Raw genomic sequence first — 24887 nt, forward strand, 5'->3', positions numbered from 1 at the left:
CCGCGGAGCCGCGTCGGCGTCGATTGGACGGTCTGGAGGCGGTGGGCGGGCCCGTGTGGGCGCGGGGGGGCGGGGCGGGGCGGGGCGCGCCGGCGGTCGCTGGAGCAGGTTGCGCTCCGGGTGTGTGGCGCGCCCTGCGTGGGCCTGTCGGTTAGCTCGCGGCGCTCCCGCCCGGCCGTGCGCCCCTCGGTGTCCCAGCAAAACGGTGAGAGAGGCAGCTCCCGGGCGGGGAGCGGAGACCGCGGCGGCGTCGCGAAGCTGCAATCCCCCCGGAAGACTGCGCTGTCCCGGGAGCAGGGTGTGGGAATGAAAAGTGACCGCGTGTCCCCGCTTTGCAAAATTTAGAGCGAGAGAAAGGTGAGTCTCACAGTGAAACCAGCACCACCCAATGTCGCTTTGCACTCAGAGGTCGCAGCCAAAGAATGCAACGGTGTCACCTGGCCTTATATGTCTTAGGACTTAAAAGTCATAACTAGTGTCGTGTACTCAATATCCATGCTTGCATGAAAAAAATCGATAACCTGAAATTAGCCTGCGTATCTTCAAAACAATTCCTGGAAATTCAGTAATTTGGGGAAAGTAAGTAGATAATTTGGTCTTGATACAGTCTGAATTGAGTTTATTTCCATTAACAGGCATTATCGAGCTACTATTGTGTGCTGTTCATGGAACTCAATACGTTTGATCTCCTTTGAAGAGCTCCACTTTTCCCCACCCCCTAGTTTCCAAAATTCAGACCAGAGGTCAATTTCACTGTAACCTTTTCCTCCCACGCTGTGTTCTCAAAGGTGTGCTCTGTGGGAGGAAGATGAGGCTTTCTTCTCCCGGGATGACGGTCTCAGAAACCCACAGGGACAGGTCTGACCTGTTCTACAGAGTTGCTATGAGTTGGCATCAACTCAATGCAGTGAGTTGAAGAGCTTCCCCCTGCCCCCGCCCCCAAGAAAAGAAGCACTATTTGAGAGAATGGTGTGGACCAGAAAGTTTACAGAGAAGTTGACATCTGATGATCCAAATTTTGAAAACTGGAAAAAGTTTGAAGAGGGTAGGGATGATGGCACATGGTCCTCGGCAGTAAATCCAGTCGAGAGAGGAAGAAATGTGAAAGATATGAGGCGGGATGAGGTACAGAAATCATTACTTTTTATACTAACACATCTGTATTTCCTCCCAGATAATAGGGTTACCACTCGGATAATTGTATAATAGGGGTCCTTTGAAAAGTTTTGTTTGACCCAAATGAAGGCTGAGCATGATAGTGGGAAAAGAGGAAAGTAAAAGGAAATAGAGGAAAGAACTAGGAGGCAAATGGCACTTATAAAAGTCTAAATGCAGGCATGTACCTATTTAAATTTATTTACATATGATAGGGAAATAGATCTATGCATATATTTGGAGGTTTAGTATTAAAGTAGCAGATGGACATTGGGCCTCCACTCAAGCACTCCCTCAATGGAAGAACACTTTGTTCTATTAAACTGACATCCCAAGATGCTCACCTTCCCAAACCAATCGCTGAAGACAAAGCGGGTACATTCACAAATGTGAAGAAAGCTGATGGTGCCTGGCTATCAAAAGATACAGCATCTGGTACAGCATCTGGGGTCTGAAAGGCTTGACAATAAACAAGTGACCATCTAGCTGAGAAGCAACAAAGTCCACATGGAAGCACACCAGCCTATGTGATCATGAGGTGTCCAAGGGATCAGGCATCAAAGAACCAAAAAATCATATCATTGAGAATGAGGGACAGTACAGAGTGGGGACTGCTGGTGATTAGACCAGCTACCCCGCATCAAGCTGGATCCGAAATGAGGCGTGTGGATGAAAGGAAAAGAAAGATATATATATACAAAGTATGGGATCGGGAGAACTTCAATCTGATGGACTGAAGTACCGAGTATATTTAAAGCTTGGTTTTTATACTTTTCTTACACAAGGGAATGGTTACAAAATAAACATCAAAGAATTTGCTTTAAAAAACATTCTGAACCTCTTATCTATGCAGATGTTACTTATCTAGGCACACTTTCTAAACACTTGAATCATAACAGCACTATATTCTAAGATAAGCACAAGGACATGCAAGGTTCAAAAGAATCTTAAAGAGGTCTTAAAGAACTGAGTAATCTCACACTGCTTTCAGCTGCAAGGTCATAAAGAACTGAGTTATCTCACAATGCTTTTAGCTGCAAGGTAAACAGAGGCACAGGGGACTAATTAGTCACCCTTCAGTAAACACCTTGACCAGCAGACCTACAGGGGACCCAAAGCCCATCTGTAGGCAACTGGACACCCTCCTTACAGAAGGGTCTCAGGGAGGAGACAAGCCACTCAGGGTACAGTATAGCAACAATGAAACATACAATTCTTTAATGCTTCCCCCCGCCCCCAACCCACTATCATCCCAATTCTACCTTACAAATCTGACTAGACCAGAGGATATACAATGGTACAGATGGGAACTGAAAACACAGGGAATCCAGGGCAAATGAACCCCTCAGGACCCGTAGTTAGAGAGCCAATACTGGGAGGGTAGAAAGAAGGTGGGGTAGAAAGGGGGGACCCATTACAAGTATCTTCCCTGGGGGGCGGACAACAGAAAAGTGGGTGAAGGGAGACATTGGACAGTGTAAGACATGACAAAATAATAATTTATAAATTATCAAGGGTCCATTGGGGGGCCAGGGAGAGGGGGAAAATGAGCTGATATCGGACTCAAGTAGAAAGCAAATATTTTGAGAATTATGGCAAAAATGTACAAATGTGCTTGACACAATGGATGTATGTAAGGATTATGATAAGAGTTGTACAAGCCCCCAATAAAATGATTTTTTAAAGTTTCCTTTATAAGTATTTTTGCTCCCAACTTTCTGTTATAAAAGGAGACGCTGTGGTCTATGCAAACCAGAAAGTCAGTCGTTTGAAACTACAAAGCTGAGGCTCTCTACTGTAAAGAGCTAGAGTCTCGGACGTTCACAGAGGTAGTTAGTCTGCCCTATCCAGTCATTACACCTCCACTTTGCTGTGATGCTAAAAGGTATACTACTGGTATTTCAAATGCCGGCAGGTTAAGCAAAATGGACTCCATGGTAACGAGGTCTTTATTGTAATTTAATCATGAAGATGATCAAACATCCAGAAAACATGAAAGAATAGTACTAGTCTCCTGGTTTGTTTTTTAAATTTCTTTTGGGGTAAATATTCTTCAATTTTTTTTAATTCAACTTACTCTACAAGAATAACTACATATAAGATTAAAGAGTTTTCACTAGTACAGAGAGGAACTGGAAACACAGGGAATCCAGGGCAGATGATCCCTTCAAGACCAGGTGATACCAGGAGGGTGGAGGGAGGGTGGTGTGGAAAGGGCAAACTGATTACAAGGATCTACATATAACCTCCTCCCTGGGGGACAGACAACAGAAAAGTGGGTGAAGGGAGACGTCGGACAATGTAAGATATGACAAAATAATAATTCATAAATTATCAAGGATTCATGAGGGATGGGGGAGCTGGGAGGGAGGGGGGAAAATGAGCTGATGCCAGGGGTTTAAGTGGAGAGCAAGAATGTACAAATGTGCTTTACACATTGATGTATGTGTGGATTGTAATAAGAATTGTATGTGCCCCTAATAAAATGATTTTTTAAAAGAGTTTTTATCATGAGCCTGACATCAGAATCAGTTAGATTAAAAACTCCACACTATTTCCTTCATCTGTATTTGTATGGGTTTTTTTCTTAAGCATTTGATGATATTGAAGACATCATGACACTTGAATCGCAGACATTTCCTAACCATAACAGCCTTCTCTAACAGAACCTCAGTATTATCATGCAGAAAAATTAGGAATAACTTCCCACTATCTACAGGTAGTTTAAGACTTCATGAATTATTCCCTCAAAATGCCTGTTGTAGCTTTCATATTTCATACCACATCAAAGTAAGGTACAAGCATTATGATGTTTCTAAAGTCTTTCTTAATTTATAACATTCCCCTAAAATTTTTATAACATTGACTTTTTAAAGAAACCAGGCAAATAGTCTTGTAGAATGTCACACACTGAATACATTGTTTTTTAATTTTAAGAGTAATTATTGGCTTTCAATGTTTTCAAACAGTAGAGGAAGTTTAAAAATGTAGTGAAAATTGCCTGGTACATTCTGACGGATCTTGGTGCCCCTGGGGTGGGGGTGGGGGAGCTGAACCACTCTTAAATACTCATTAGGCCTTGGGTTCCTTTCCAGGGACTTTATGCATGCGTAAACATACTATGTTCTTAAGGTAGAAGATAGAGGAAGAGATTCACTAGTGTTTCTGATAAAAAGATGCCTGCTTTGTCTTGACCAAACTAAATGTTTGGGATGGAATGGTTTAGAGATATATCAGGTGTTTCCTAGAATTCACAGAGGCTCATGAAGTTGTCCTACATGAAATGAGAGGAATTGGCGGTCCTTCTGAGAGAAGAAAGGAGCCAGGGAGCTTGGAAGAAAGGTTTGACCTAAGTGTTGGAGAAGAGTTTGCAGGCAGGTGTTTGCTGTGGGTTTGTAATGGAACTTTCTTTCCTTCCCTGTCAAATTTTCATTAACCTACACGATATGCACTAATCATTTTGACTATGAACATTCTTGTGGGCCCTGAAGTAAAATTACAAGAGTAATGACTACAAGAGAGTAATGAAGAGATGGCCAAGAGAACGAGGGACCATATGTTTGATAAGGTTTTATTGTCCAGATTATGTAAAGAACTCCTACAGTTTAACAATAAAGACAACCCAATCCAAAAAAGTGAGCAAAACCTGGGTAGATATTTGTCCAAAAATTCTGCACAAATGGCCACTAAGCACATAATATGAAGCTCAAACCCACAGTGGGATGCCACCTCGCCTCCAAGGAGATACACCTTTAATCAGAAAAAATGGAAAATAGCAAATGTTGACAAGAGTGTCGAGATTGGAACTTTATCCATTAGATTGTAAAATGGTGCCGCCCTGTGGAAACAGGTTGCAGCTCCTCATAAAGCTAAATAGAATTAGCATATGACTCCATAGCTATTCTTCAAATATGCCCAAAAGAACTGAAGATCACTCAAACAAAACAAAAAGAACTAAAACAAGTACTTGTACATCCTTGTTCATTCTAGCTTTCAAAAGTTGGAAATAAGTTAAATGCTAACAGGTGAATAGATTAAACAAAATATATACCCACTATGGAACAGTATTCAATTGTGCAGTAAAATGAAGTGTGGATCAATGTATAGATCATAAAAAACATTCTAAGTAAAGAAAGTTGCAAAAGGACAAGTAATACGATCCCTCTTATATGACATATCTAGAGACCAATGTCTATTTTGGGTTTCATGGGGCAGTGGGAAGGGAAAGACAAGGTAATAAAGTTTAAAGGGTACTGAGTTTATATTAAGGGTGATAAAATCTGCAATGGTTAGTGGTAATAATGGCACAACCTGGTGAATGTGATTGATGTCATGAATTGTGTGTGTAAAAATAATTGCAATGGCAAATGTTATGCATACTTACCATAATACAACAAAAATAGAGTAATGAGTATCTGGTTTGCATATTGTTGGAGATTGACTTATACCCTCCAAAAAAGATATCTTGAATTCCTAAACCCAGTGCTGATGAGACCCTGGTTCATACTCACCTGTGCCAAGAAGAAATTTTTGACAGTTTTATCGGCACATAATCCACGTATCACACAATTCAGTAGTTCAGTCATATCAAGAAGAATTGTACAGTCAACACCACAATAAGTTTTAGAATATTTTCTTTCTTGTACTCATTGTTATTGGTTCCCTATTTCCTCCCAACCTCTCCTGACATACCCTCAAGGAACCATTAATGTTTTGTCTATAGATTTACCTATCCTCGATTTCTTTTTTTTTAAATCATTTTGGGGCTCATACAACTCTTATCACAATCCACACACACATCAATTGTGTAAAGCACACTTATACATTCGTTACGCTCATTCTCAAAACACTCGCTTTCCGCTTGGGCTCCTGGAATCAGCTCCTCATTTTTCTTTTTTTTTATCCTTGATTTCATATACAAGAAAACATGGGTGTGGGGGGGACTAACAACAATAACAAAGTCAAACAGATTAAAACCTCAATCAAAAAAAGGAAAATGTTGAAAACTAGAGCAAATTGTATATGACTCAAATTCAAGATCAAATGAAAATGTGTTAAACTTTAATTGCATCTGCAATAATCCACTTTTCAGTGGACTGCGTGATAGCAATGTTATTCACATCCCTAGTCTTTGGTCATGGATTTCCCCTCCACACCCCCCTTTTAAAAAAAAAAAAACTTTTAGATGGGTCAAAGGATCAAGTGTTGAGATACTATATTTTAACCTCGCTCCCTAATCAACTTTACTGTGCTCGCTGTCTGATAACCAGGCCATTCCCATCACTCTTACAGAGGGGAGTCAACTGAGGCTTGCTTTATGCAAGGACCCTACAAATGTAGTTTAGTCTTCCACTGTCATCCATTCCTTCTGCAAACCAGGTTTTCACAATTTAATTTCTGATACCATTCCCTTCTGATTTTGATTATATTTACAATCCTTGGATCACACAGGCTGATGTGCTTCTTCCCTGGTGACTTAGTTGACACCTAGCTTCAGTGACTGGTTGTTTAAAGACAAGCCTTTAAGGCCCCAGACACCATTTTTTCTGATAGCTGGGTACCATCTTGTTCCTTCATTGCACTTTACTGTTGCACCATATCTGCAGTAATCCCTTCATGAGAGCAAGCATCAAGCAGGTATGCCCAGAAATTTGGAAGACAACAACCAGGCCAACCATTTGGAAGATGCTTATGTGTATCTGAGGTAGTTAGTTTATTGTGCCAACCTTGCCAATACATACATGTTAGAGTAATTGAAGGCCAGAGAGATAAATGGCTCCGCGAGCCTCATCGTTCTTGGTTCTCGCTCTTTGATCATCAGACCAGTGTGCAGCTGCCTTGCTTGTTCTGTGCCTCAATTTGCAAGCTACACTACCTGTGGGGCAGCTAACCCATGGACTGTGTCTCTGTAATTTGAGGCTCCTTCAAGACCTGCTTCACCACACCACTGGAATTTACATCTCTTGAGCTGGGGACTATTGGACCCTGTCATCTGGCTGACTCTTGGTGACCTGCCTTGCTGTTTGCTGCCTGTGCCCAGATAGCCTGAATTGGTCTACAGAGGACTACCTGGCGGCCCTCAAGACTTGAAGGTCTGCCAGTGTCTCACAGCTGTCTCATGGGAGTGAGTTGCACTGAGCCATTTGTACTGCTTTGTAATTTAATTAACTGTTTCCTTCTTATGTTATATATCTATCTGTATAAATATATATAAAATTATTGCATTCTGGTTTTATATCTCTAAAGAACCCTGTCTAACACAGTATCCATTCTAAAGAAAGATCCAACAGAGTGCAAAAGTTATTGAACAGTATCATCAACATAACACGCAAGTAAAATTTGGCTGGAGCTCATTCAAAACGTTTTAGCAGTGTGTTAAAAGGGAGCTGCCAGAAGACAGAGAGTGCCAGAAAGCTTTACTTCTCTTTTATTGACTATGAAAAGGCATTCAAGTGTGTGGATCATGACAAACTACTGATAACATTGAGAAGAATGGGAATTCTTCCAGAGCATATAATTGTGCTAATGCAGAACATGTGAATATTGCATGGTTTAAAATTAAGAAGGTATCAGTGTTGGATTCTCTCACCATTCTTACACAGTCTGTGTGCTGAGCAAATAATCAGATAGTCTGGCTTATATGAAGAACAGAGATCAGAATAGTAGGAAGACCTATTAGTAACCTGCAATATGCAAATGATACAATTATGCTTGCTGCAAGAAGGACTTGAAGCACTTGCTGATGCAGATCAAGGATTGCCCCTTTCAATATGGATTATAACTCAATATCAAGAAAACCAAAATCCTCATAACTGTACCAATAGGTAACATCATGATAAATGGAGAAAAAGTGGAAGTTGTCAAGGATTTCATCTTGTTTGGATCCACAATCAGTGCTCATGAAAGCATCAGATAAGAAATCAAAAACTGGGTTGCATTGGGTATATCTGCATAAGACCTCTCTAAAGTACTGAAGAGCAAGAATGTCACTCTGAAGACTAAGGGATGCCTGACCCAAACTATGGTAATTTCCATTGTCTAATATGCATGTGAAAGTTGGACACTGAATAAGGAAGACCAACGAAGAATTGGTGCATTTTCAATCATGGTGCTGGCCGAGGACATGGCATGTGCAAGGAACTGCCAAAAGAACAAACATCTGTCTTGGAGGAAGTACAGCCAGAATGCTCTTTACAAGCAAGTATGGTTGTGGGAGACCAGCCTCCACAACCAATAGGGTCCTGTACTTGAAAGACATTCAAGGGCTCACCTCTTCCATGGAGTCTGGAACCAGAGAATGCTAATGTATTCTCCAGCAGGCTTATAGAATCACCGGGCATGCATGCCACATCATACACGTACTAACAGGAAGGGCATGTACTAGAGGCATACATGTAATAGGAAAGGGAGGTACTAGGGGCATACACGTGACAGGGTGGGCAGGTCCTAGAGTTAAGAGGGCAGCTTACCCTTGGTTGTCCCTGAGCTGGCTTGATCTTAGGTGTCCAGAGCTCTTCTCCAGGGGAACAATCCCTGATCCTTATCAGAAGGGAATGGGCTGTACTTAGGGTGAAGCAGACATTGGGGTCTGATTGCTCTGGATGGCAGACAACCTTCAGGCAGATAACCTTCAAGCATTCAGTAAGCAAACGTGCTTGCAAGAAGCATCTTAAAATAGACGTTATATGGGGAGACATTGTGGGGAACAACTTTTAGTCAGGAGAATGTGACTGGGACTCATCTCCAACTCACAAGGGCGAAGACCTTCTTCCACCAAAGTCTGCCTCCCAGACTCTTTAATTATGAGCATAGAGACTTTGGACATGTTTAACAGGAGAGACCAGTCCCTGGAGAAGGACATCATGCTTGCTGAAGGAGAATGGTAGCATAAAAGAAGAGGCTGTCCATGAGATGGATTGACATCGTGGCTGCACCTATGAGCTCCTACATGCAATCTTTGAGGATGCCAAAGAACCAGGTTGTACGTAAGGTTACTATGAGTTGGAACTGACTTGATGGCCCCCAGCAACAACAACCGCATTACCTGTGAGCACGACCTTGCTTGGAAATGGTCTTTGAAAATATTATCACTTAAGTTAACATGAAGTCATACTGGAGTAGGATGGGTTCTGGTCCAGTTTAAGTGATGTCCTGATAAAGGAGAAGAGACACAGATATACACACGGAGGAAAGCTAGTCTCTGTGAAGACAGAGATAGAGTCTGGGAGAAATTCATTCCCCAGGCAAGAATCACCAGCATCAGCGTAAAGGAGGAGAAGGCATGGAATGGATTCTTCATCATCAGAAGCCTCACAAGGAATCAGTAGGGCTGACACTGGGATTTCAGACTCGAGCTCCAGAACTGTGAAACTGTTTCTCTTCTTTAAAACCATGGAATTTATGAACTCTACTCTGTTCCTTAGGAAAATCATACAGATATCCCTTTTGTATCTTTAAGACATATGTTGAGTACTCAAAAAGAGCTAATACATGTATTATTAAAATTCTAGGTTCAATTCATAATTTTCTGTGTTACATATATCATGTAACCTTCAAATGTTTTAATCAAGATCCTATGGCATGGTTACATGGGTGATGATGGACTAAGCTCCTTGCTTTCTTGCTGTTTATCAGAGATGATTCATAGCACCTGGAAGCTACCTTACAGTCATGACCACATGGCCCTCTCAACACGGTAGCTACATCTTCCAAGCTAGCAGAAGACTTCATCTTGCATTCTCTTGAAGCTTTCTAACCTAATTAGGTCCAAGCCAACCGTGATAATCTCATTTTTTATTAACTCAATTGATTAGAAGCCTTGTAACATGAATGAAAACCATCATAGTCTAGTTTACAGTCAGAGGAGATGTGCACCAGAGCGGGGAAATCCTGGGACTATATGAGAATTCTGCTGCCACAGTTTACCGTCTGGTTTCCAATGATTCACATGCATTGAATCTTCACAAGATTCTAAAGGGTCTCAATCCATTACTGCATCACCTCAAACACTGAAAACATCATCACCTAAATCTAAACTTCATCGCAGAGTCCAAAGTCACAACTAAGGTGAACATGAAGTTCCTGGGTGTAATATATTAATAATTCCTGTCTACCTGTGAATCTAAGTTGAAGCCACAGTTACCTACTCCCAGTATCCCCAGCTTACAAAGGTGGCACTGACATAAGATGACAGTTACAGAGATTCTGGTGAAGAGAATAAGAAAGAGAAGGTAAAAAAGTGCATCAAGTGCCGAACTGGAAAACAATTCCAAGATACACACCAAAACATTCCCTATTACAGTAACAATTCGCAAACTACATTTGTAATTCAGTGACATCTTTTTCATGTTGTACCACCAGCACTATATTTTCCAAAATATTCTCCCAGCATTAACATGAACAGGAAGCCCTGCTGTGCCTTGGTTAAAGCAGTTTAATGCTAATAGATAGGTTGGAGGGTTGAACCCGCCAGCCACTCAGGAGAGAGATGAGGTTATCTGCTCCCTTAAAGATGGCTCAGAACATCAGTATGAGTCATAGCCCACTCACTGGCAGTGGGTTTGGTTTTTTATTTATTAGCATAAACAAATGCACCCCAAACAAAAACTACCCTTTCCCCCTTCCCTCCTGTTACGTTTCTGGGCTGGTATACCTCGGTTCTTGCTTCATAATGCTGAAAGAATTCATACGGCAGAAGCTCTTTTGTAAATCCAAGTGATGGAACAGAAATGTGAAACTAGCATGCAGAGCGACCAGCAGAAAATCCCAAGAGTGAGCAGGCCACGAGCAGACATACAGGTGGGTGTGCACCACACGCCAGAGGAATCTCACCCTCCACTTGCAGACCACACCAAAACGAGGGAGGGAAGAGGGCCCTGTATCCCCTCCCAGCCCCACTGGCTGGGGAGGCGTAGTTGAGGGTATTGGTGGACCTTATTGGCTGAGTTTAGGTATACCTATGTGATGCCATATTGCTGGTGCCTAAGGGGGGTTTGCCCAGGTTGACTCCACCTGGGCCTGCGTGGCTTGGGTCTGAGCAAACTCAGTTCTGGATTTTCCCATAAGTGTCTACTTAGTGTGCCTGGTTTCTTTCTAACCTGTTTATTGTGGAATGGACAGCTAGTTTTCATTTAGCGGAGGCATTGGGGATGACAACCCCCTCTGTCCCCATCCAACTACCTTTCATTCCCCATGAAGGAGTATGGACCCAAAGCTTTGGGGATGCTGGGCGGAGACAGTCTCTAGCTACTTCCTACTGTCAAATGGACACAGAATGGGGCTTTGGGTCCACAGCCTTTCTGCTTTAATGGAGCGGTTGTCATCCACTTAGGGGTCCACGGTGGATGGGGCTGAAGTGGTCCAGGCTTTCGTGATCCTGGGATTGGCAAACTTGGCTCAGTGTCATTGGTAATCTGATGCCTTTGGAAGAGACAAAACAGGCAAACAGTTAAGGTGAGACTAGGGCGAGAGCTGTGGGATGGCAATGCCCATCGAAGTGTTGGTTAGTTTCACACTGGAAGATTCCAAATGAAATCTCAGGGGAATTGACAGGCATAGCTTGTATGGTAGTTACATAATCTGTTGTCAATTTGAGGATTAAGAAAAGGGGTGGGGTTTAACTTGTCAATCAAATGGCAGCTGATGACCTCATTTGGAGGCGCTAAGGAGATAAGTAGCTCCCCGGAGGCATGACACACGCTCATTCCCTGGGACACATTGCTCCAGTTTATAGGTTTACACATAAGCAGGCTGAGAGGGAATGCCTAGGGTTCTTGCCATCAGCTCTGCTTTGGTTTTGGTGTTTGTGTTCCTGTTTGTTTTCCTTTTTCCAAGCTTTAGCAAAAGGCATTCGGAAGTAAAGTCACGAAATAATTGCTAATCTGGTCATTTCCAAGACCACGCAAGAGGCTTTTAAAGCACAGATGTGCCTCCTGTCTCCCCTCTCCATGCTATTACATCCCTCGTACAATCCCATTGGGTTAATGAATATCCAGCCAAGGATTCCAATTTCCCTAGAGTTGACTGCACTTACATTGAGTCATTAGACAGGCTCCCCCCACCCCCAGCCCACTCCCCACCCTTCAAAGGTCCTGGTGAGTCACCCTTAGCTCGTGATCCCCTTTGAAGGTCCTAAGATACACCTGTAGCTGGTAGATTGCTGTTACTGGAACTCTGTTGTGCGTGGATGTTGGCAGTTCCAGGACCAAGTGTGTGAATTCACCATTTGAAACCAAGTCCTTCAGACGCTGATCAAACAAAGCAAGGTAAGTATGCATGTGAACCGTTTGGGACCGAAGGACAAAGCAGAACGGATTAGGGAGGATGAACCGGAGGGTCCTATAGGAACTGGAAGAGACGCGTGGGAAACTGGGAGGGACTGGCTAGCCAATAAGTGCCTTCCCTAGGAACAAGTGGTTAGACCGGTGGGTGGAGCAAGAGACACCTTCCTGCAACACCATCCTGATAATGAGTTATCAGAGGGTCATGTGTTCAGCTAGGGTGCAGAATGGCGGAAGTCAGGGGGAAAGCGGGTGCCCTTCAACGAGGTCAGCAGATTTAAACAACAGTTTGGAGGTTACCAGGAAGGCAGCAACACGGAGGAAGATGTGCCAGAAAGCATAGGATATGTGGGAGGGTGCACTCAGGAACAGAGTGCAGGGCCTGGTGACATCATAGAAAGGAGACACAGATAGCAAAGCACGGAAGCAGGAATTGCACAGGAGACTAGGGAGACAGACAAGGGGTGGTGGTGCGAGGGGAAAGGGTTTTAGCAGCCTTCTTATCTGAGTACATGGTTACTGACATTTACATGTGACCCTGGGTGAAGCAAGTTCACTGCCGTACCCATTGAGGTAGCTCTCATTCGCAGCACCTCCAAAGGGCATGGCTCCATGGGCCCATGGAGACCATTCGGCCATGTTTGAGAGTAGAAAGCCCAATCTCCCTCCAGGAAGACTGGTGGTTTCAAACGGCAAGCCTGGCAGTTTTAAGTCCAACACTTAGGAAGTCTGACCCAGGACCAGAGCTTTCTGCTTCTTCCCAAGTAGTGAGTGGGGAAGTCTGAAATGGAGGAGGGGTGCACTGAGAGGGTTTTGTCCCGAGCTTGTTGACCACAAAGGTGGAGGACAGAGGTTTTATCCAAGTCACGGCACCAAGTATTTTAGATTCCTCGGGTGGTATACTGGCTTCCCAGGGCTGAAAGAGTTTACGCAGCAGAAGCACTTTTATCAATCCAAGTGATGGAACAGGAACCGAGAGCAGGAAATCCTGAGAGTGAGCACGCCTCACCCTCCACCAGCAGACCACGGCAGAACAAGAGGGAAAGAAATGGGCCTGCCGCTTCCTTTTACCCCCTCCCAGCCTCACTGGCTGGAGAGGCATGGGGTTTGGACCCACCTTATTGGCCGAGTTGAGGTGCACCATGGGTGATGTCATGTTGCTGGTGCCTAAGGTGGGTGTGCCCAAGTTGGCTTCCACATGGGCCTAGGTGGCTTGGGTCTGAGCATGCTCAATTCTGGATTTTCTAATTACTGTGCCCGATTTCTTTCCAGCCCCTTTATTTGTGGCATGAACAGCTAATTTTCATTCAGCGCAGGCATGAGGGAAGACACCCCCCTTCGTCCCGAGCTAGCTGCCCTTCCCTCCCACGCTTTCTAACCATTAATAATCTTTTCTTTCTACCTGTTTACTTAGTTCATGTAATTATAGTCATATAGTATGTACCCTTTTGTTACTGACAATTCACTCAGCATAATCTCAACATGCAAGCAGGAATCCGAACATCATTCCTCTATGTTAGTTGTTACATGCTGATTGACCAGTTGATTCCAACACATAGCAACCCCATGTGACAAAGTCGAACAGCCGCAGAGAGTTTCTTAGGATCTAATGTTTGCAGAAAGAGTTCTAGTGGCACCGTGGTGAAAGCACCTGGCTGTTAATTGAAGGTCGGTTTGACCCCACCAATCACTCTGTGAAAGGTGTGACAATCTGCTTCCATAAAGATGTGCAGCCTTGGAAACGCTATGGGGTATTGTGCCCTGTGCTCTAGGGTCCATGTGCATTAGAAGTGATTCAATGGCAACAGGCAATTTTTTCCCCAAGTAGCTAGCCAGGCCTTTCTCTTGTGGCGCTTGTGGCAGTGTTGTATTGGGTGCCATCAAGTGGGTTCTGACTCATAGCAACCCTATGTGCAAGAGAACAAACACTGCCCAGTCCTGGATCATCCTCACAATCATTCTTATACTTGAGCCCATTGATGCAACCACTGTGTCAATCCATCTTGTCAAAGTTCTTTTTTTGCTGCCCGGCCATTTTACCAAGCATGATCCCCTTCTGTGGGGATTGGTCTCTCCTGAAAACATGTCCAAAGAACTCCAGATGAAGTCTCGTCATCCTTGCCTCGTAAGGAGCATTCTGGCTGTACTTCATCCAGGATAGACTTGTCTGGGTTTGGGGGTTGTTCATTTTTTTGGCAGTCCTTAAGACTTTCAAGCTTCTTCACCAGCATCACAATTCAAATGTATTGATTCGTCAGTCTTTCTACTCAGTGTCCAACTTTCACATGCATATGAGGCCATTGAAAAATACCATGCCTTAGGCCAGGCGCACCTTACTCCTAAAAGTCACATCTCTACTTTGCAACACCTTAACAAGGTCTGGACAGCAGATTTACTCAATGCAACCTAGCGCTCCGGGATTCCCATTCTTCACAGGGCTGTCCATAGTTCGTAGGTTCAGACCACCAACTTTTGATTAGCAACTGACCAATCCTGCCTCCATTTCCTTTATGACCGCATAATATTCTGCATCATGTGTACATTACATTTTGTTTATTCGTCAGTTGATGGACATTTCAGCAGTTTGCAGCGACTGTGAAAAAGCACTGCAATGAATGCTGGTGTCCTGGTGGATTGGTTTCTTGGCTGTTTCAGGCTGGTATATAGTCCTCTGTGGCTCCGGCTCCACCCTCCAGGTTTTTCATTTATCCCTCTGAATCGTTCTCCTGTTTTCATCAAAGGTACCAAGTGTTTGTAGCTAAATAGCTGGTAGAATTGGGGGTGGGGGGCGAGGGGGTGGGGAGGCTTTCCCACAGCTTCATTTCACTTTGTGATCGGTCTCTTTTGATCCAAACTAAAAGTCTGTCTAATATAGTAGTTGTCTCAAACCTGCACTTCGTAGGTAGTGCATGAATTTCATAGGGATTCACTTCAGTGACAAGTACATATTCTGCAATAATCCTGTCTTTGTATTTAGAACCTGTTGAGAATGGCGGACGGGGCAACCCTCCAGGATGTGCTGCGGTCCTCCTGATTTGATTGAGGTTGAGGCCCATCCGTAATCTCCAGAAAGGGCCCTTTGTGCTGACTGGATACTCTCGTTCTGAAGTCTTAGCAGAAGGTTGCATGCAGTCCCGTGATCTCTCAGTCTTCCCTCTATGTCAGTCTTTCAGCCGCCTTGTTTTCCTTTTTTGAGAATTTTTTTTCTGCCATCTGGAAAGAGAAAAAAGAAATTCACAATCATCCAGCCCTACTTCTTTTTTGTTTAACAGCCTTTCCCTCAATTAACCTCTCTCCACTTGGGTTTCACTAAAAGCAGCAAGAAGAAATCAGGACACCTACAACCCTTTGACTCAAAATGTCTTTTGTTCTGCAAGGAAGAATTAAAAAGTATGGATGACCAAGTAAAGCTGCCCCCAAAGGGTTTGTAGGCTGTGATCTATTGCAACAGGTTTCCCTGTCTTTTCTTCTGCTGAGCAGCTGGCGGCTGTGAACCCTCAGCCTTTCAGGTGGCAACTGACTGTCTAACGATTGCCACCAGAGTCTTTTCCAAGAGGGTACGAAGAGGTTTATTAGCCACATTAAAACCTTTCTTGGGGAGAAGAGGGTAGATCTTTTCAAAAGGCTCTGAGATTGGCTTTAGGGAAACTAGAAAAGACCGGTTTGAGATTTTTGTGATAGAGGGTGGAGTTGAGACGAGGGTTTCTGAGCGTGGTTTAACTTCCCTGTGGCCTAAAGATGGAGTAAATGGGCTTTCTTATCCACTTGTGGGGCCTAAGGGAAACATGATGGGAGGTGCCTTAGAAGGCGTCAGCAAATATTGACAACTGAAGTCACATTCTTTGTGGTTTTTAGGTGCAGTAGAATAGGTTCCTTCCGGCGCATAGCAACCCTACGACCAAGGACATATGAGAACACGTGTCAATTCCAAATCTGCTCTAGGGAGTGCTGAGATTTATTGTTCTGAGTACATTCATTAAGCCAGCCTCCCCTCAAAAACGGATCAGCTCCCCAACCACCACCACCACCACCCCACTTAGATTCTCTCTACTGTAGCCAAGAGTCTATACTGGTTTTCTTTTTATTGCAAAAGAATACTGGCATTCCTTGGATTGGTAAAAAATGGACATTCTACCTGGAAGAGATAGGCGGGATAAACAAGAGAGAACAATGGGATGACAGTTCCAGGGGGACATGGGACAAGGGGGTGGGGATGAAGTGGGTGGTCACAAACCCAGGGACAAGGGAACAGCAAGTGATCCAAAATAAGTGGCAAGGAGGGTGTAGATAAGGGGTGCAGGGCTGGATCAAGGACAATGTAACCGAGAGGAATTCCTGAAACCCAAATGAAGGCTGAACATGATAGTGGGACAAGAGGAAAGTACAAAGAAATACAGGAAAGAATTAGGAGGCAAAGGGCATTTATAGAGATATAAATACAGGCATATATATGATGAGGGGGAAATAGATCTATATACATATATTTATAGGTTTAGTATTAAGGAAACAGATGGCTAGTGGACCCCTACTCAACTACTCCCTCAACGCAAGAACATTTTTTTCTAACAGTTCAGCAGTCTGAGATGCTCACCTTCCTGGCACAATCGCTGAAGACAACAGGTACATAAGCAAATGTGGTGAAGAAAGCTGATGGTGCCCGGCTATCAAAAGTTATAGCGTCTGGGATCCTATAGGCTTGAAGATGAACAAGCGGCCATCTAACTGAGAAACGACAAAGCCCACATAGAAGAAGCACACCAGCCTGTGAGATCACAATTTATTGGAACCATATACTATGTGATAGGTTGGTAATAAAACTAATAGATTTCTGTAGTGTGTGAAATTACTTGATAGGACTCTTCTAGCCAGAGGTTTTGTAACTCCCACCAAATGACTGGGTGAGATCGTGCAGATACGGTGTAGGAGACTCTAACCAGGGGATTGGCCATTTTTGACATTCTGCTGGGTCTAAGCGTGAACCGTGTCAGAAGCAGGCACAGGAAATCACATGACCATCAAGAAAGGCGAGCCACCAGAGGAGTGTGTGTGAGGTCCCTACATGTGGTAGAAGCAGCAGCGGCTGCAGCACCGAAACCATGAGAAGAGGTGGGAGCTGTGTCAAGACCATGAGTCAAATTGGTGGGCTTCACAGAATGAGCCAGAGTGTAAGGGCTCACGTGGTGAGGAGGCTGTGGACCTGGCTAAGAAGCAGCACTGCTGTGCACAAAAGACTGTGTCTATCCTTAATGTTATCTGATCCTGACATGAGCTAACTTGCCCACTTTCCTAATAAAACTGTATAATTGTGAGCTTTGGCTGTGAATTCTGTGTGACCACTGCAACGGATTACCGACCTCAGCAGCGAAGTAGAGTGACTTCACCCATAGTGTCAGAATGGAGTGAAGGAAGTTGGAAGGTGAAGGCATGTCTGACCTCTGCCTTGTGGCAACCTGCCTGGGCTGCTATGGAGTTGGTTTCACCTGGTGTAGTCCAAAGTCAGATGTGATCCTCCTGCCCCTTTTCGCCAATTCCACATGGACACGAACTTAACGTTTACATACAATTGCTCTGGTAATTTTGTTAGGGAATCTGGTATTGCTAAACCTCCCTTCGGCAGACTTGGGGGAATAGATCCATACAGATTAAGATCCTAGCCAGCTTCCAGGAACGCACCAACACGTGCTTTGAAGGATGAATACTTCCAGCCTGGTCTCCACTCCTTCTCAGCAAGCACCGCAGACGGATTATGTCTCCATAGGGTTCTCATCAGGTCCCTTCCTTTAATGGGACGAATAAAATTCCCAGGACTGAAATAATTCCCTGAAGTGAACTTTTACAGATCCACTGTAGGCTCTTCCCACACAATAAAATGAACGTTCCAGGTAGCCTCGCTGTTGGCATTTGAATTGCTCCTGGAAACTGGGGGAATTTGGTGTGCAGAAGGCGATGGATGACAGTGGGAACCCAAGATCCATCTGTGGAACCACTCAGGAAAGAAGCCTCTGGAGCGCTCTCCCCAGCTAAAATTGAGGGAAGGGAGGAAAGCAGTCACTAAGCAGAGTGCTTGGGAGAGAAGAGTATAGAAGATCAAAGGCATAAATCTAATCTAAACAATTAAAACTTTGTCATTAGATTCCCCACTATGATGAGGGCTGGACCTGATCTGGTCCCCAAAATGTTCTGTATTTTTGGTTAGTATTCCTCGGTTTCTGTTTGTTCATATTGAGTGTATATCAGAGGTGGCATGTTAGTGGAAGTCACACCCGAGGAGGAAGGTGGGGGAGAAAGGGGGAACTAACCAATGATCGACATATACCCTTCCCACCCCCAAGGGGGACAAACAACAGAAACATGGGTGAAGGGAGACAACTGTCAGTGTAAGATATGAAAATAATAATAATTTATAATTTATCAAGGAGTCATGTGGGAGGGAGAATGGGGGAGGGAGGGAAAAATGAGGAGCAGATACCAAGGGCTCAAGTAGAAAGAAATGTTTTGAAAAAGATGATGGCAACACATATATAAATGTGCTTGACACAATGGATGTATGGATTGTTATAAGAACTGTAAGAGCCCCCAGTAAAATGATTTTTTAATGGAGGTTACCCTCTCGAAGCTGTGTTTTATCCTTTTCTGTTTTTCAGTATATGAAACCAGAATTGATGAACCTTTAGGAACAGCAAGTAGAACAAGGGGTTTGGAGGGAGGGGAGTGCAGTGGTGGAGGTGGGGTACAGGGAGACAATGTCAGGGAGTCCATGTCAAACAGTGGTTCTCAGCCTTCTCATGCCAGGGCCCTTTCATACAGGTCCTCACATGGTGGGGACCCCCAACAATAAAATTATTTTCGTTGCTACTTCATCACTGTAACTTTGCTACTGTTATGAATCATCATGTAAATATCTGATATGCAGGATGTATTTTCATGGTTATAACTTGATATAATCATGCCAAGTACTTGTATGTGGGCAGACCCCCCTGGAGACAGACAGAGGAGCGGTGTCTCAGTTCCTAAGACCATCAGAAAGAGGTGTTTTCTGATAGTCTTAGGCGGCCCCTGTGAGAGGGTCATTTGACCCCCAATGAGGTCGTGACCCACAGGTTCAGAACTGCTGATGTAGAAAAAGAATGTTTGGAAATTGATTGTGGTAGGAATTGTACCTTCTACTTGATGGGATTGAAATTTGGAATGACATGATACATACATTAAATCCCAACTAATAATAAAAAGAAAGAAATTCCTTCATCTTTAATTTGAAAGGTCTGACAGAATATTAAATTTGACAAATCATAGAAAATAAAGAAAAAGAAAGAAAGAAAGAAATTTTCTTGTGCCTTTTCCCCAACGGGAGAGAAACAAACAAACAAACATGAAGTTATCTTGAACCAATGACGTTGATTTATTTATTATACAAATACATATTTACTTGGCCTTTGACATGCCAAACAATCTTCCCGTTTTATGATACTCTTGCCTCGCACGCCATGGAAATTGATAAAATATTTCAGTCAATCATGTTCTCAATTCAGTCTCAAGCCTCAACTCTTCTCTCAAGCTTAATGTTCTGTTTCATTCGTCCTAGAATGCATGATGATCTCACTTTCAGGCAATCATCAGGTGACTCTCTTATAAGCCCTTGCAAGTAACCCAACCCAGAAAGCCAGATACTGAAGTACCAGCTAGGTATGTTTTTGTGTTTTGGGGTTTTCTTTTTTTCTTTTTTGTATATTGATCTAGCCCTACCATGTTAAGACAGAAATTTGTCAGATTGCTATGGTTTTATTTGAATCTAAGTTATATAGCTAATGGTTAGTTCAAGCAACATGAGACTAGAATAGAGCAAGAGGTCACTGTAAATAAAACAGATCTATAAATCCCTTAATTGCCACACAATCCATACTAGAAACAAAAGACTATTTCTTTCTCTATTTGACTCCCTTCCATGATCTCAACAGCCCCTGAAACATGAAAAAAAAAAAGCTCTATTCGTTTATATCAAATTTTACTTTTAATCCTTTACAAACATTTCTAACGCTATCAAGACAATAATTCTATTGGTCTGAGGATGACTCAAAATACTTCTTACAAATAAATATATTTTAAGTGTCTAATTGAGTGTAAGCTACATACATTTTAATGATTTGTTGAAATATGTATAAATATGTAAGAAAGGAAATAAATAGCAAAATATTAGTTTTTGCTCCAACCCCCCCCCCCCATGTTTGCATCAAAATGGTTGGTTGTTTTGGGTTTTCCGGTGCCTCATGATCACACAGCCTGGTGTGCTTCTTCCATGTGGGCTTGTTGCTTCTCTGCTAGATGGCCGCTTGTTTAATTTCAAGCCTTTAAAAGTCTAGGCGCTATATCTTTTGATAGCCAGACACCGTCAGCTTTCTTCACCACATTTGCTTATGCACCCATTTTGTCTTCAGCAATCATGTTGGCAGGGTGAGCATCACAGAATTCCAGGTTGTTAGAACAAAGTGTTCTTGCCATATAAATATGTACCTAGGCCACTACCTCTGTTTGTATTAATATATTTACATAAGTGCACACATATGTTTTTACCTCTATCCATAACTTTGCTTCCTAGATCTTTCCTGTTTCTTTACCTTCCTCCTGCCCCATCATAGTGCTTGCCCCGCCTCTGCCTCTTAGTAATTCCTCTCAGGTAGGTTGCCGTTGCTCCAGCACCACTTGGGATCACTACATCCTCCTCATTGTTGCACTTTAACATTCCTTTTTTTAATCTTAATAAATCATTTTACTGGGAGCTCTAACAGCTTTTATAACAATTCATACATCAATTGTATCAAGCACATGTGTACACATGTTGCCATCATCCTTTCCAAAACATTTTCTTTCTACTTGACCCATTGGTATTAGCCCCTCTTTTTTCTCTTCCCTCCCCCACCCTTCCAGCCTTGTGAACCCTTGATAATTTATAAATTCTTCTTATTCTCATATTTTACACCATCCACTGTCTCCCTTCACCTGTTTCTATTAGTTCTTATGGGACTATGAATGAATACGTCTTTAAATTCTATACAATTTTATTTCACGCCACGTTAGCAAGGCCATCAATGCTTGATAATTGAAAAGGGAGTCTTCTCTGAAAGGTTCTTTGGGGAAGAAGGACCAGTTTATGGTAGGAGCTTGTATTTGTCAAAGCCTAGTTCTCCTAAAGTTGCCCTGATGGTACAGTGGTTACACATTGGGCTGCTAACTGCAAGGTCACCAGTTCGAAACCACCAATTGTTCTGCAGGAGAAAGACAGAGTTTTCTACTCCCCTAAAGAGTTGGAAAAACTCAGAGGCAGTTCTAGTCTGGCCTCTAGGCTCACAGTGAGTTGGCATTGACTCAATGGCGCTTGATTTGGTTTGTTGGAGTTCTGCTAACCGGCTACCTTTACCTGACGAGCTCCATCATACCTGTAGCTTTTTTAGAAAGCTACATAAAGATACCAGTATCTGGATTGTTTCAAAATACTAGATGGACTTTTGACTTTTTAATGCTTTGTTGCTTTTATAGATTGAAATGTGACATAGACGGAGTGAAAATACAGATCCCGTTGTTCCTAAACCATTAATACAGGGGAAGATATCAATTATCTACAATTAAGTCACATTAGGGAAAAACCTTTATTGAGTCCTACATTAACAGCATCCAATTTCTCTGACTGGAAATTGGCCCCAAAGCAACATGGCCCAGGAGAAATGAAAAAGTACAGAACAGTTGGTTTGCAGAACCCGGTGTGTGTGCTGTCAGGTGCCTTTTGTCTAGCAAGATGAAGGGAAGAGGAAGGAGTCAGTCCTGAAAACGCCGCCTGGTGGCAAAAGTGTCATCCAAAATGCTTGGCTTGAATGCAGTCTATTAGATTGAACAGGGAGACTGTTTTAAAGTAAATTCTTCCTTTTAGAATGATTCTTTCCTGCCTGAGCATAAAAGGTCTCCAATTTGATACAATTTCCCAAAAGAGTTTAGCTCTCTGACAGCATTGACTTATTTGGAGGTTCTCAACTATGGATCTTTTCCATTAAAAAAAATAGGAATTAAAATACACTTACTCTTCATTAATCTTGTCCAATGTTTCACATTTATGAAATTGGTAAAAACTTTTCATTATCCAACTACTTTGTGCATTAACAGTGTATACCTGGCAGCAATGACAAGATGGCTGTGACAGTTATAGTTATTTGTGATAACTTGGTTGGGCTGTGATTTACAGCTCTTTGGCACCTATGTAATAATGCATTCTGTACTGATGGGATCTGGAAGTTGTGTGGTGATGGCATCAGGACATTGTGTGATGATGTCATCATCCTCCATTTTGTAATCAGATGTGGCCATACTCCATTTTCACATAATGCTCATTGTCACATAGCAACCTGGTCTTTGGAACCAAGCTATGTTGATAAGGGAAGAGTAATAAAATAGATGCAATGAGTTTACAAGTAAACACACTTGACTATTAAACAATAAACTCCATTTGGTCAATCATTAAGCTTACGTTAGATATATACATTCCCTCTATTATTTGTCTTGCAATGAAATCCACAGTTGTACAATAAAAACAGGACAGAAATTGTGATCCATACTTGTTATCAAAGCTGTATGATTTTCACCACAGGAAATCTCACATATTTTCTGATCCTTCATGTGTTCAAGGTGTGTAGGATTTGTTGCTTTGAAAATAAAAGTGCCAAGACCCGACTGGCCAAATTGTCCCAGCACAAAGATATACACTGATATCTCTGTGAGAGCCACAGTATGTCCACCACCACATGCTACTTGGATCACTTTCTCAGAAGTGTCAGGTACTAGCTGGGGGGTTCTGTGATTGACCAGTTGCGCCCTGGAAAGACCTAACTTCCTGGACTCAGGTTCTCCAGATGTGTGCAGCTTACCCTCAGTTGTTATAAATGCTGAGTGGTAATAGCCACAAGAGAGCCAGGAGATGGGTTTCCCAATGTTCACCTGGCGGGGTACACAGACACTGGGTACTTCGCCTAGACCAATTTGTCCTTCAGAATCGTCACCCCACATAAAAAGTTCTGCGTCCTCTGTTGAAACCAGGGTGTGGGTCCTTCCACAGGCTGCATATTTCACTTTTTTGGGTTTTAAGGCTTTGACACAGGTTGGTTTCAAGACACTTGACTTGGATCCTAGTCCTAATTGGCCCCAGTTGTTACTGCCAAATATATCAAGTTTATTATTCCTATAATAGCAGCAGTATGCTCATCTCCACATGTAATATACATAGGTGTGTCATTCTTAAACCAGAACTTGCTAGGAATATTCTCAGCAAATTTTGTTTTTCCAAAGGTGAAAACAGCACCGGAAATGGGCACCTGCTCCTCGGGCTTCACCACGTCCAGAACGGTACTGGAAGCCGGAGCCTGGACCAGAGAAGGCCTGGGGCAACTCGATTGCACCTAATTGAATAGTTGGTAGCCTTTGGGCTCTGAAGAAACACTGTGGAACCCCATAACAACACTCCAGGCATGGGCAACCAACGCATTCCTGGAAGTCAACCCACTTTAACATTCTTAAAGGGCTGTTTCCATACTAGAGGGCACTCTCCAAAGAAAGATAAACAAACAAACAAATAAAAATGACTTCCAAAATCATAGGATCTTTTTAAACAAAAATATCAAAATGTGAAGCTACCTTCTCTTGGTACTGCTTTCATTGAGATCTCTAGATTTCTAAAGGCAGTGTTTCTATATTTCTAACGCTTCGCCAAACAGCAGGTTTTGTCTCCTCAAGAGATTGTGTTCTTCAGACTGTGTTATTTTCAAATGTTTGTTGAGTTCTGGCAGCAAGAAGGCTGAAGAACTACCTAACCCTTAAACCTAAGCCTCTAACCCTAACCCTAGCCCTACACACCTCTTACCTTAATGCTAAACAAAAACCTAAACCTAACCTTAACCCAAACATTTGCCCAATCCTACACTTAGGCATAATCCAACTCCTGCCCCTAAACCTAAGCATCACCTCAACTCCAATCCTAACGCTACCCTAACCTCAATCCAAAACCAAATCAAACCCCTAATCCTAATCCTTTTTCTAACCCTAACACTTAATCTTTAATGTTAACCCAAACCCAAACTAACCCTAAACCTAACTGTAAGCTAACCCTAAACCAAACCATAGATCTAAACTTCGGTTTGACCACAACCCCATCCCTCCACTTAGGCTGAATCCAAACCCTAACTCTAACCTTAACTCTAACCTAGCCTAGTCCCAAACTTTCCCCTAACCAAACCCTAGATTGATCCCTAAACCTAATCCTAACCCTAACTCTGACCCAAACTCTAACCTTAAACCAAATCTAACCCTAACATAATTCCAACCCTAACCTAACCTTAAACCCAACCTCAACTCTAATCCTTAATCTAATCCTACACTAATCCTAACCCTAACTCTTAATCATTATTCCAAGCTAATTTA

At 42.9% G+C, this 24887-nt stretch overlaps 1 long non-coding RNA gene across 1 annotated transcript; it reads left to right on the forward strand.

Moving 5' to 3' along the window:
* The first annotated feature begins 113 nt into the window (after positions 1 to 113).
* Positions 114 to 24064, forward strand: LOC142454502 (uncharacterized). Its single transcript, XR_012785700.1, has 2 exons — positions 114 to 357; positions 23760 to 24064. It is a non-coding gene; the product is annotated as an uncharacterized LOC142454502 (long non-coding RNA).
* Positions 24065 to 24887: the final 823 nt, after the last annotated feature.

This window comes from Tenrec ecaudatus, chromosome 8 (assembly GCF_050624435.1).
Source record: "Tenrec ecaudatus isolate mTenEca1 chromosome 8, mTenEca1.hap1, whole genome shotgun sequence".
In the NCBI taxonomy this organism is placed as follows: domain Eukaryota; kingdom Metazoa; phylum Chordata; class Mammalia; order Afrosoricida; family Tenrecidae; genus Tenrec; species Tenrec ecaudatus.